Consider the following 15,269-nt stretch of genomic DNA (forward strand, 5'->3'; position numbering starts at 1 on the left):
TGGATTTGAGGAGAATCAGGTGGTAGAATGTTAGATGTGTGTCTTTGATCTACTGTTTAGGAAAATAGAATAGGAACTTTGTTGTGCTAGCAAGAGAATATCATTGAGTGGATATCATAAATATCACGTATTATTTGGGTATCATGAGTTCACCGTGTCAAATATGCCTATCGACGTATTTGCAAACCTATAAAGACGAACAACCAATGAAATTTGAAAAACTATGAGATTGATAAATTGAAGGCATGGAGCTATTTTGATGGAGTTTGTCAAGGTATTCCTGGAAAATATGGAGGAGGATGCAATATAATTACTGGAGACAACCATGTTGTTTCTTTAAAGGTAGCAGGCGGGGTTGATACTAATAACAGAGTAGATGCATTCAAGAGATCAAAATGAAGGGCATAATATTTAATCTTTCCAGAGAGCCTCAGACTACCAAGAAGATGAAAAGCTCCAATGTGGAAGACCAAATTCATCCCTCTCAGATGGTGCTCTTAGTTCTTCCCTCCCTTTACCTTGAAAATCACCTCAGGCTTCATACTCTACTCATGCAAGTCCATTTCCTATAGCTAGCTAGGCATTAAAATGCTCTAATAAGTACTTTCATGGCCTACTCTTTTTACAATGCATCACTGGGCATCTATTTGTATCATAAGACACAAGAAATGAAAGTAATAAAAGAGTTCTAAAACACCACAGCGCAAAGGGTTTTGGCATTACAAAATCCCTCTGTCATGAAAACTGCAAATATAAATAACACCTAACTACCCACCTTACAGCTTCAAGATAAAAAGAATGGATTTGATTCAATATAGTAGTTCTAATATTCAGTATTAGGCCTCCCAAATACCAGGGGAATAAATAACTTGGCATCCTGGGAAAATGAAACGGATCACTGAATTTCACTGACATGATATATAATGGATGGAAAATGCATCCTATCAATGGATACCTTCACAACCAGACACTCACTCTAATGCCAGATTGATTGGATAGAATAGGAATAGAGGCCTTGAAATTTTAAGGTTTGATTTATCATTCAAAAGTAGCTTTTGAAGACCTCCAATCCTTTTTCTGACAAATGAGAAGTTTTTCATCCCAATTATTAGCATCCTTAGTGTCCCTCTAGTGGCAGTTCCATCTCATGCCTTTGGCTATATTCTTGACATTATTGACAAAATGGGGCCATTCACGCATTATGACATAGCCAACATGCCTTAATATATGGTCCATTTCCAACAACACATATTTCATCTCATATCTATTTCACAAAATACACATAATCAATAATCAAGTATGTACTTTTTCCTCATTCAAAGTTATCAAGATTAAAAAATGAACATTTAGCACCACTTGATAGAAAATCTGTACCTACCTGTGACTTTCTACACTGAAAATACCATCAACATGTAGGATATCATATGTTCTTGGATAGGTTGAAAATGACTCACACATGAACAACACAAGCCTCAAGTATTAGCGAAGATAATGGTGTTGAGGACACCTGTTGGAAATAATACTGAGAGGGACGGGGTGAATCAGTATTAGCAACTTAACAATATTTCATTTCCATTAATAGATTTATGTACGCTACTTTAGTTAATGTAACTTGCATATGTACGCAACTGTGTTTAGAGCAACCAGCGTATAACTTGTAAACTTATTATTTAGTCAGTTTATCTTTAATCTGTGTATCAAAACCATATAAGTTGTAGTAGGTACAGTAAAAATAGAGCAGAAAATCACACACAAGAACACAGGATATAAGGTGGAAACCCAATGTGGGTGAAAACCACGTGCTGTAATTCCTCTCTATCTTCCTTTAATAAGAAACTTCTCTTTACAATATTTCTATACTGGTGCAGTCTTATACCAATATGTAGGCTTCCACCTATTCTCTAGCTTCTCCTTGAAGGGAGCTACAACCCCCTTAGCTCTGGTACTAGCTGATGTATTAGTACATAGGTGTTGACCTACAAAAGGCTACAACCTTCTCTTTTCTTCCAGGGACCACGTTTCATAAATTTTCACACTGGATCCATCAATAGGATCAATCAAACATCAAAATATATCTACATCAATCAATATCCCTTGCACTAACCAAATCTGACTCAAACAATCACTTCTTTGAATGTTGTAACCAGAATATAGTAACAGTACCAAAACCCAAACTAGAACCTAGAACACTACAATCAAAAAACAGAAATAGCTAAAACATATTTCATGAGATGTAAGCCACTTCGATGTGTGAAACCTACATTCATACGCTAATATATGAAGGCAAACCTATGTATACGCTATTTTGAATTGCCAAACCAATTTGTATATGCGCCTTTTCTATACTAAACCGACGTACAGATCTGTAAAAGATGCTTTACCCTTTTCAACTATTCAGACATCAATTATACCCAGATCATTAGATTTACAGATCAAGACATGCGCCAATTATAAAATATCAAAACCACACAAAGATACCTCTCTTCAAGCCTTAAGATCTTGACCCATCAATAGAACGTATCCTTCTTCAAGCGCTCAGGTTTGTCCTTGACAGGGAAAATTTTAAGGACCACCCTAAATTTATATGTATAATAAATGGGATAATCCCCATGATATATAGGAAAAATGGGAGGTGATTTTATCAATAATATAATATGTATATATCAATTTTTTGGTGAATCTCTCACTAGATTATATTATCTTGTACAGTGATGCAGAGTCTTTCACTGAATTATAAAATCTTGTAAGATCTTGGCAAATCTTTTCCTGAATAATAAAACATTGTGAAGTCTTGCCAAATGTTTTGTTAAAGTATGAAACCATATATGATAATAAGAAAACATATTCATTAAACTATAATATACTAACATACATGTTTGGAAAAAAGAAACATAATTTTCTTTTCCTACAAATAATGTTCCAAGTTTTAGTGGTTGTGTTTGTCAAGGTTCTTACAATACACTGTTTCATATCCTTCTATTAATTTTGATAATATTCCACAAAAAATTTCTTGTCGGTGTTGATATTGACAACGAGTTCTGTCAAGGTAGGAGAGATTAATCTTTTCTCTACAACTTTTGTCAAGCTACCATTTGTTTCAAGTTATCAAATTTCTCTCTTATTCCATAGACTCCAACTGCGAGATAAAAATGACACATCAAGTTTGTTTACCCCAACACGACAACATGTAGAAAGCCCCAACTATATCATATAAGAAAGTATTAGGTATCCCAAAGGCTTGAAGGGGATCTAATTGAAAGAAGTGACCATTGTGAGAATCCTTCCAATCAATATATGAATATATAACTGTAGATTTATTATTATTTTAATTGGAAATCTTCAATTAAATAATAAAATTTAATTGCGTCTCTACCAATCTAAATTTATTATTTGCATAATTCAATACCCTCATAGGTCTTGCATTTTTTAACAGCTTTATAACATCTAGATTAATTTCCTTTTTGGTGAACAATCTCCACCTTTTAGGAAAATATGTTGTAATGGCTCCAACCCCTACAGATCATTAGGACAAACTAAGAATAGCACAGAAGATGAAAGGTTGTACAAACCAGCTTATTTTTCAAACAACTAATCCAACATCAGTACCTAAACTTTTTCATGAATATATCAAAGAGGAAAGGAAACAAGCAAGGAGCCAACCAAAAGACTGAGGTTGGTACTCTATGCTTCTTTCTCATCTATCTCTCATAAAGGAAAACACAAGTGACTTTAGTTTTTTTGTTTCTAAGATAGCTACCCGTCTTAGTGGGACTAGAAACTCTGAATGGACTGGAGTTTTCCTGATAACAAAATGGTGACTCCGCTGGGGAGCGAATAGTTTGTATTCTTGTCTCTATTTCTTTGTTTCATAAACTACAGAAGGAGCCTGAAGTTAAGCCAACTAGCCTTTGAAATGCATTTGCTATGCAAGTGAAAAGTAGATCAATGTTGCTTCAGTCAATCTCCAGGTTTGTTTATGAACTGAAAAACTGACTTGCAAAGATCCTAAGTGCCCTGGTGGTAGCTCAAGTAACCTCATTAGATCTACCCCTATACTTTGTGTTTACTGACTATCATTAGTTCAGCCTAAATACCTGAACTACGCTACAAATTGTGTCCAAAAAACAAGTGGAAGTCTTGTCCCTGGTTAATCGCACTGTCTCCTTTTGACATTCTGGATGCATTGCACCTCCCATGTGTAGTAGATGGGATGCATCCCTGTTTCCCTGTGTTACAGGTGCAACGATCAGATAAGACTATTTCTACCTCCAGATTTTGGTTTTTTCTTCATTTTCTTCAGCTTTATTCAGGAGTTTTGCTGTCTATGATCAGTATACCACTGTTGAAACTCCCTTCCTTTACATTATTCAGCCTCCATTGTACAAAGAATTGTGAATGTTTTTATGTACTTTTCGCCATTTATAGCTCTCCTTTACAAAAAAAGTAGCTTAATCGAACTGTAGTCTTTTGATTTGAAAGTGTCACAAGTGTTGTTTCCAGTCAAAGAAAATAATCCTACTCTTTTTGATGGTCGATACACTGTTACTCTTGTATTTGATTTGAATTAATAGTATTTCAAGTGTCGAAAGCAGTTTTCAAATTGAAGTTGGAAGTGTCGCTCTTAGCCTTCCTTTTTTTTGAATTCAAAAACACAAAGTATCGTCTTAGTCTTCCTTTCATTTTTTGAATTTGAAATCACAAAGTGTCATCTTGTCTTCCTTTCATCTTTTGAAGAGAAAATTGTTAGTACTGTCGCTTTGAAAGAAAAGATAGTTCAGATTTGTACTTAGCATTCTTTTTGTCATTCACACATTAAGAAAGCAGAAAACAAATACATGCATGTGCATTTTCATTTAGACTACTTGTTGATTTTGATTTAGGGCAGTGCTAGTGTGTGCTCTCTACTCTATGTTGAAAGAATTCCAGTTCTCTTTCCTTAGTAGCTAGGATTTTCATTGCAAAAGGAAGAGTAAATGACTGTTTATCATCTTAGATTGCATATTTAGGAGTTGTATATCTACATCACGCGGTGAACCTTAAAGGCAAACATCTTAATAAAGATCAACTCTAAAATAAATTTAATGAACATAAAAATGCTTTGGAACCTAACCCACAACATCTAGAAGTCTAGGCTAGAGACATATTCTGGCATTGTAAAGCCTGGTAACTGTCGCTTTCATCGTAGGTTGGGTGAATCCTCCTCTTTGAGATGACAAGTGCTAGTACGGACTTGTGCTCCCACGTACCATCGAGTATATATTGGGAGACCACAATAGACTATATCATTTATCCTTAGGAAGCCATGTCTGCCGCCCTATCGATCGCAATGCACTAAACACAACATTCGGGAAGATTGACTGTCGTACCGTAAAAAGTATTCTGTAGTTTTGCGATTGGTTTGGTAATCCCTCTGTCTAGATTTCCAGAGTAGTCTCTTTCGTTCCTTTTTAGACTCCTTAAAGGAAAAGGTCCATCTGAGCACTTGTCACTTTAGGCTCATTAAAAATCAAAGGTGACTAGAGTCATCTTTAGCTTTTTCTTGACTCTTAGAAGTTGAAAAAGCAATTTGGGTCAAAGCGTCTAAAATTTATTTTAATCGGAATAATGTCACTGTTCCCTCATTGATCTTAGGTTGAGAAAATGGAGTCCACCAATCAAGGATTTCCTCTTGGGGAGATGTTGGTGCACCTCATATGGCCACATTATCCCTTCCAAGACTAACAATTGGCCTGCCAGTATGGCTTTTCTCGACCTCTGTCATTCAAAGCACCGTGATTCCTGAGCAATCAAATCAAAAACTAGATGATACTAGAGTTACCCCCCAACCTTCTACTTCATTTGTTTCTCCCTCTCCTTCTTCCTCTTCGCTTGGTGAAGCTAGTAAAACTAAAAACCAAGTAACTGAGAAGAAGAAGAAAGAGAAGGAGAAGAAGAAGAAGAAGGAGCCAATGGCAAAAAGGGGAAAACATACATTGTCTAGTGAAAATCCACACACTGCGCCATCCAGACCTAAATCTCCATGTGTCATTTTCAAAGGGGACCACTATCATTGGGATAGTCCTTGCATCCCACGGATCTTAAGGGACTGATCTCCCTGCTTGCACAATCCAGTGTCGTCAACCTCTGACGATCATGTTGAGAGTACACTATCAACTAGTGAAAATGAAGTCAATGGATAGAAAGGAAGATCTAAATTTCCTTGTAGACTGTGTGAAGTCGATCATGCCCTCCACCGTTGTCCCTTCCTGGACGAAGCCAAAAGAGTCTTGGATAACCATCCTACATCACTGTAGTGACTTCCTCCTGGATACAAGAAAATCTTGCCAAGTCCATCGCTAGTTGAAAATTTGACTGACACACCTTTGTTGTTAGTCGAAGCACCTATCATTAAAGATAAACCCTCTGAGTCCACCTTGGACCAAAGTCAATAGGTCGAGACGGAAGTCGACACCATCTTGTGTTTAGAGGATCCACTTTCAGATGATACCGTCACCAAAGAGAATGAGAATGACATCGTTCAAATTCTTTTCGTAAACACAAACTCCGATGAACATGGGGAAAATCTACCTGTTCCTTTACCGTAGGAAGGAATTTTGTCAGAGATTTATTCGGCCATTTATTCGGTCACACCTCCAAGCAACCTAGTCGTTTCCTTCAATTGGAATCTACTAGGTAGACCCCATCTACCATCTAATGTACCATTCTAAATCATAGTACAAGCTTACAAAATGATCATGGTTGGTACTATCATAGATGAAGGGGCTTCTATGAGTATCATTTCCTCAACTGCTTGGAAAGCACTTGGTTCATCATCGCTTTTTCCTGAGATTCGATATCTGATAGGCTTCAACAAAGGAACCAGTCGACCGTTAGGGATCCTTCCAAATTTGTCTATAACTTTGAGAAGGAAAATTGTTCATCTAAACGTGATGATAGTCCAAGGACATTTAGATTACAATCTACTCCTTGGGCATGACTACATTTATAGCATGGGAGCTATTGTTTCCTCACTCTTTCGAGTAATGTGCTTTCCACATGAAGGTAGAGTGGTCCAGCTCATAGACCAGCTTTCATTCCCTGATTCACATATAGCTAATAGTCAAATGCCATCCTAACTGGTCTTTTTGTGCAAGGAATGTCTCAACAATCTGCAGTCCGTCCACCTGATGAGCGTGAGTGATTCGGTGATTGTGACTAAAACCCAAGGGGCATGCACCTTGGTCTGCTTCGGTAGGAAAACCTCGGATATAAGGTAGGTTTCCACGTAGGAATATGACTAGTCTGACTATCCTGTCCATTTAGGAAAATGGATCAGACTGGAAAATGATTCCTTCGTGAGAAGGTAGGCCTTTCCTGACAGAGCCAAGAAAACGTTTTGTCTGCAAATTGAATGGTAACTTGGAAACTCTACTTCGTTATACCTGGGGGCATGCAAACCTTTCTGCATGAAAGTGAAAAGTGACCATTTATTTTCTTAGTTTGTAGGTTCTTAACCCTTTAAACTCGTAGGATTGGTCGTTCCTAGATTACATAATGAAATTATCCAGAGCAAAGTTTTGAATGGGGCAAGCTCCCTAAAAAATGAACCTATCGATGAGACATCCTTATTATAAGACTGGCACAAGCAGTTTTACGTGAAGTTCAAGCTCATTAAAAAATAAACCTAGCAATGAACATATGTTCCACTAGAGTTTAAGCTCATTAAAAAAAGAACCCACCTCCAGTAAATAACCATTGCGATCACATTATTATCAGCCTTTGAGCCTTGGTCGTGTTCTTGCCATCACCTCCACTCTTTTTAGCCAATCATATGCCTCCATTTGATTGTTAACCCCTTTTGAGGAATAGCTGCGACGAGTGATCATATTAGCCACCTCCTTTACACTGTTGTGATTGAAAATGTTCCAAACATTACCTGGAACCAGCTGCTATCTGAAAACATCACTTGTTCCTCAAAAAACGAGTCTCCTTTAAGCTATTTTCATCTGACTCATAAAGTATGAAAAGATTACCTAGAAATTTGCCTCTCCAGCTCGTTAAAGTGATTGGAAGTGGCATCCCTCATCCAGATTTTAATCTTTTTGGACCTGAGGGATTATTACACAAAAATATCGAGCGTTTGTCTTGTTCGACTCGTTAAGACTATAGAAAAGTCATCCCTTTTGCATTGTTTTATACTTTTTCGGACTTAAGGGATTATATTACGAAAAAGGAATATTGGAGTTTCATTTCTGTCTCTTTTTAGACTCTCTAAAATTGAAAACAACCGAGTTATCCTTGTCGTTAAACTCGTTAAAACAATTGCAACAAACTTGTCCATGCAGACAAGAGCGAGTCTCACTATCGCTAGGCTCGTTAAAACATAGCGACGGGTTTGCCTGAAGGGAAAATTATAGAACAAGCATATGTTATCCTCCTCAAGCTTGACAAAAGTAAATAGGTACTGGTCAGAAATGACTGGGGAAAATTGGGAAGGAAACTTGAAGAAACTTTTTTGGTAGCAGGTCGCTCTTGAACATGACACTTTCACTCCATCACCATGATTGAGTCGGGTTGGGTTATTTCGTTCACTGGTCATATCACCATTGGTCCACCATACCATCCACTTTTGGGGTTAACGCTACCAATCCATTTTAGTCTCGCCGATATGTTCAAGAGAAGTCGCTCAGAGAACTTGCCAACCCAGCTTGTGTCTCATCCACTGCAATACCTTCACTCTTCACTCTTTCATTACCGCCACCCTGAACCTTGTATCATCAGATCGTTTTCACCTCCTCAAAATCATTTGCTCTGTTCCATGTCGTAGATGTGGGATTCATTAATGCCCTCCTATGACGGGTCACTTCTTGTCAACATTAGCTCATTATCCAAGAAGTCGACCTAGGAACAACCCTTTCAATACTTTGAAGCTTGCATGCCTCAATGGCAAGTTTCTCACTTCTGGCGATAGGTTTACATTAATGGCCTTCGACCGAAAGATTTTGCGTGGTGTTCAACATCGACTCATATATTCACACCACATGAATTGTACTGCAGTGCCTTGAGGGTCGTTATCATTATCGGTGATTCCTCTCACGCCTATTAATAGCTTACATCATTGGCTGGTAATCAGGCAATTTCTTTCCATGTTCGATGCCAAAACATCTTGTCACATGGACTGACTTGTACTTCGGGTAAAGATTAAATGAGTTTTGAAGAACCAGGATCTAGTTTCATCCATCCAGGCTGCAATATATTCAGGAAAATAAAGACATAAAATGTACATCATTTCTGCACAGATAATCATCCAAACCAAAGGATGGTGGCTCTATCAGAATCATCAGTCTACTACACAAACAGTTGTCTGTCCTATGTACATGAAAATGAATTTATAAAGCTGAGCATGGGAATGTCCGCCTCAGCTAGCTCATGAAAATATTATGAAGATAATGTATTTTATTTTATTTTATTACAGGTCACCTTCCAGTTCAAAAAACCTCGGATCCTCATTATAAAACATTTCACTCGACATCAAAAAGATTTACAACCTCATGCTTTAGGGGACAACTGTTATAGACATATTTGGGCACTGCAAACCCAATCACATACGTCCATACACCAAGGGCTTCTAAGTCCATAAAAGTGTTGTTTCATACCCTAAAGGAGCAAGGTCAGCTGATTACATCATCTCCCAGAAGTTCTCTATGAAAAACTACTCAGAACTGGTCAAAACTGGACCATACAGACTGCTCAGTGCTAAGGGTGTGATGCATCTCACTTGCCACATGCAAAAGGTGCGATGAATACTAGAAAGCCCTTCTATAGGGTGCGATGAGAGAGAGAAGTCAAATGGAAGAAGCAGTTTTCTATGTGGAAACCCAGAGAATCTTCTAGAAGCTACCCATTCGACACTTTCCTCTCTGAGTTCGCCCAGGGATGAGTAAGAGATCATGAAATCTAGAAGTGAAACCAAGAAATATCAGAGATATGACACTAATCAAAATCCCAGAAGCTGACTCACCCCCCTGGAAACATCTATATATGGATCCCTCATCCTAGAGATCCAGAAGGCTGGAATCTTGTATTTTGTAAGGAAGTGTTGTTGATTTCTCTGTGCAACACTGTATTGTTGGGTGATCTAAGCTTTTCATGAGGTGTATATGGCTTTCATGCTAGGAGGATGGTGCTGGGTCAGACCAATGGGTTGTAATCCTCTCTTCTACTACTTTTATCAATAAAGCTATTTGAGTTTTCCTCCATATTCTTGTATATCTCTGAATATTGTATTGATGTATGCATTTGTATGGTTAATATATGTTTGATCCTATATTTTTTATGGTTATATATCACTATGCTTTGATGGTATTATGTTGCTTTGACTCTACAGGTGCTCTTTGAAGCGGGACAAGTAAGGAACGAGTGGCAAAGTTCTGTCAAAGGGGAAAGGAAACAAGAAAGGAGCCAAGTGAAAGACTAAGGTTGGTACTCTCTGCTTCTTTCTCAGCTATCTCTCATAAAGGAAAACACAAGTGACTTTAGTTTGTTTGTTTCTAAGATAGCTACCCGTCATAGTGCGACTAGCAGCTCTGAATGGACACTAGTTTTCCCGATAACAATTAGTAATTATAAAAATTAATAAATTTAATAATTGATTTAGTTAAAATGTTTATCATACATTAAATTACAACATCCATTTTTACTCTTGATCCACCAAGCCCCGACAGGGATCAAATATTTTTTCACTCTATGCTAGTTTGCATATCACGATATTTGATCAAATATTTTTTCACTCTATGCTAGTTTGCTTATCACGATATTTGATCCCTCTCGGGGCTTAGTAGATCTAGAGTAAAGATGGATCTATGCTGGTTTAATTCCCCCATTTAAATAGGCTACATTCCACGTGAATACCATGGGTCAATACCATGTGCCATTTTTATTTTTATTAATACTAATATTAGGGTTAATAATGTTTTTTTGCATGGTATTAATAATAATCTTGCCCATGGTATTTGGCCCATAGTATTTTTCCCATAGGTTTCACCTAGATATAACGTATTTTTTGAGTGTTCTTAAATATAAGGTGACTTATGGAGTAAATATAAAAAAATGTTTTATTTGTTTACCATACCTCTGGTTTATTTATATTTTTATTAATTTACCGTACCTCTTTTACAAATATGGCATTTCGCCCATAGGATTCACTTAAATTAAACCTGTTTTTTGGGCCTTCATAAATAGAAAGAGGGTTATGGACTAAATATAAAAAGAGGTTTTATTTATTTACCATAGGTCTAGTTTATTTATATTTTTATTTATTTACCATATCTTTTAAGTAATTATAAAAAGAGGTTTTATTTATTTACCATACCTCTCATTTATTTATATTTTTATTAATTTACCATACCTCTTTTATAAATATGGTATTTGGCCCATAGGATTCACTTAAATAAAACCTATTCTGGAACATTAGGGTAAATGGAAGGTTGTAACTCCTAATTTCAAGGGCTAAATTTACCTTTTTTACCCTCTCCCTTAAAATAAGGTGGGCTATTTGAGGCGATTTGTAAAAATATACTATGATACAGAATATTCACCCACTAAAAATTTAAAACCCCTTAATTTCCTCAAAGGGCGAACATTCGCACCTAAAATTTTCCATTCTCCTTGATTCAGATCCAACTATGCACCATAACTCAATGACCAGTATTCTAGATCTTTCTCTTCATAAGATATTCAATACTTGAGTGCCTTTGCCTAACGATCTCCTTCTCCTTTTATAGTCTTAGGCCTTACTCAATACCATGGTCCAAAAACACATAGAAGCAATACCTACGAACAAATACTTGGGGTCAACACTTCAGTCAAGATACCTTGGATCAATACCATGGGTCAAAATACAAGGGACCAAATACCACGGACCAAAACCAAGTTTTCCAACATGTACATGCTTTTCCTTGCATGAAAGTGCATGTATACGCATACGCGCCTTTTGGTCTGCGAGCTCGCGTGTATACATGGCTTGGTCAAGGGGAACCTGCGTATACTTCTTTTTCTTTCATTTTGTGAGCCTGAACTATGATCTATCATCTGAGTGAGTTTCCATCAAGGACAATAGTTGTTTCATAGTGCCAAACCTGTGTCATAATGCCAACAACACTAGATTGCCTAATCAAACCATCGAAAGAAAGCAACTTAACTGTCGTTATATGTACCAATTAGTCCTCGGTCTTAAACAACACTCAATGAATTTATATCATAAGAGGAAACCACATTCATGACCCACAGAAGATCATCTATCAGTGATACAACAAAACCCCTAAAGAGTGTTCATATCCATAACATTTCTTATTTTATCTATTCCAAGATCAGGTACCAATGTCTTGTAATGGTTAACGTGCGCCACCCATTGAGTTGTATCGTTTCTGAAAGCACCATCAATGCCCCCAGAAAATGTATGGACCCACTTTGGGGCTACCTTCAAATGTTGTGGCCACTTTGGAGTCTGTCCTACTCCTAACTTCTTGAAGTTGGGATTTGGTTTTACTCCACAAGACTGCATGGGAACATACTAGGCAACATCTAGTTCAATGTTGTCATCACATTCAGGGAGGTAAAATATTTTTTCATGGGTAGTGTAGCAACCACTGTCCAAATATTTCTACCATACAACAATGTCATCCCTTTCATTGTATAGTTTATAGCACATCTTGTTCAAAATACCTTGAAGGGCATCATAGTTAGCCTTTTGCTCCTCTATAGTTGTGTTCCATCAATGCCATATATTTTCATAGTTTATTGGTGCTCCAAATAGGACCCAAAATCCTCTTGGTTGTAGTACTCGATCTATTTCCATAAGGTAGGCTCTACCTGCATCAACAGAACTTCACTCAACAAATAGCTACCAAGCTCCCATAAAAATTAAATAATTGAAGAGAAATCAAGGATAATTTTGATAAAATGAAACTAATTCAAACACCTTAGTTGGATCATGTTCCCTATGTCTTCCAGGGAAATTAATTTTTTCATAAAATCACTCTCTTACTAAATCAGTGAACAAAACCCACTAAATTGAATAGGAATATCAATCTAAAATGCTTCGTAGCCATAACATTTGATTGAATTGAAATAAATACTAAAAATGAAATAAATAAATGAAATTAAAATAATTGTAAGTACTTTAATTAAATAATTAGTATGGGTTTAATGGTTAAGAACATGTGTTTTCTCATAAAAAATCACTACTTCAAATCCAAAGAAACAGAGTATGTACACCTTCCTAAACTATAACAATCAAATCAAAAGTGAATATGAAAATTTATATTCAATAAATAAGGAAAAGGGAATGAAATATTTTTCATTTGGGAAAGTATTGAAGAATAAGAATAAGAAACTGATTGGGAGCTGGGTGGAAGTCCCCTACACTTAGTTGCAGTAGCACTTATACTCTCACCACTAGTTATTCATATTTATTATGCAATAAGAATGAAAATATATCTATTTTTACGAAGTAATGATTTGCAAATTGTTTTGATCACTTTATCCATGTTAATTTGGGTACTTTTAAGCCATTACACAATCTAGAACACAACGAAAATTTAGAATGTATCATCAAACATACCAAATTTACCCATTGAATTAGACATTAAGAGCAGTGAGCCATGTCAAATTCATTGGATGGATAAGGAAGCTACTCTATAGAGATGATACACAACATTGTAGGAATACCCTGTTCAAGTGCAAACTGCACTTGCACTTCATGATTGTCTCTAGGCGCCAGTGACATTGTAATAATTCCACGATCCAGCAAATCACCACCCCAACTGGAAACCTAAACAGAAAGTATTCTCTTATATAAATAAGGACATGTATACTTATATAGTAGATCTCACAAGTCATATTCAAATAACATAACTATGAGCATTTACATTAAGTAACTTATTTTGATATTTATCATGTAAGATACATAAATATACATATCATAATAAGCAATAGAAATTACAGATAGATTAATGAATACTAGATGTAAGGCTATCTGAGAATCAACTTCTAGAAAAGACCTGTAATTCTGCAGCTATTCTTTGTTAAGTACCATGTCAACATGTTCACTAAGGCCTAATTGTATAAATCCACCTTGTCACAGCTAGTAGGAGGGAAGAGAAATGTCTCTCTAACAGAATTTTTACTATTAAACTTAGCTCAAGAGCAGGTTTAGATGTTATGTAAAGTAAAATGATGCATAGAAAAATAACTTTAGATCAATTCCTATTAATCCTCTTGCTTCTGACATGAAAATTTCTGTTAGCTTTCTTTTGATAATCTAGATGTCTCAGACTCTCAGGTATAGTGAACATCATAAGGTGGATCAGCCATGTGTGTTGATGGTGCATCCATCAATTTAACTTGACTCTAGATTCCTTGTTGCTGTTTATGGAGTATACTTCCTTCATAACCTGACTACATCATGTGATCGACAATATAAACTAAGAAAGGTATCAAAGACTGGATTCGTTTTGGAAAAACTATTGACACTAGTCAGAATGTTACCCACCCAACATCTAGTGTCAAGTGTAGTTTGGACTATTCCGTCTTTCATTCCTGGGACCAACTCTTCCATATGATCCACATATTCACCAACTCCATTGGGAAACATTGTACCTCCACCCGGGAAGAGGAATTTCTCCCCTTCCTTCCTCAACCAATGTTGATTTGATTTTTCATTATTGATCCATTCATAGGGGACATTCTTGTGCCAATAACAACATTTAAGAAGCAGTAAGTCTGGAAACAATGCCAACTTATTATCATAGATCCTCTACAACATTTGGGTGAAAGAATATCAAAAGGTTTACATTTGGAGTTCGAGTGGGGAAACCTATAACAAAAGTCTTATAGGCTTGGATCTAAGGAGTGGGGCTCAAAGAGATATGAATGAAAACCATTGCAAAAAACCATATTTCTCAATAATCATCACCATCATCTTGCAGGCCAACATAATACCATATTCTAGCAGGTCCAGGATGCAATATGGTACTCTTGACTTTGTCGAGACAAAAGGTGAGATATGAAATAAAGACACTAAGATTTTTCTTCTCTAGTATCCTTGAATGAATGAGGCACATTCCTTTCACTCATAGAAATGGGGTTTCTTTAAGATCATTTTTCCATGAATACTCGAGAGTTCATAGTTAAAAAAATCTTAAATAAAGGTACTAGATAAGATGAGCAACAATCAACTACATAAAGAGTTAGGAAATTGGACATGCTTGAACCAAGGAATGTTGCAATGG

General features: G+C 36.5%; 1 pseudogene; it reads right to left on the reverse strand.

Annotated features, from left to right (window-relative positions):
- Positions 1–1,038: 1,038 nt before the first annotated feature.
- Positions 1,039–15,269, reverse strand: part of LOC149175528 (putative methyltransferase PMT21) — a 41,524-nt pseudogene continuing 27,293 nt past the window's right edge.

Source organism: Pinus tabuliformis, chromosome 4_1, assembly GCF_031772625.1.
Source record: "Pinus tabuliformis cultivar Carrire ecotype Pingquan chromosome 4_1, CPIR1, whole genome shotgun sequence".
NCBI classification, from domain to species: domain Eukaryota; kingdom Viridiplantae; phylum Streptophyta; class Pinopsida; order Pinales; family Pinaceae; genus Pinus; species Pinus tabuliformis.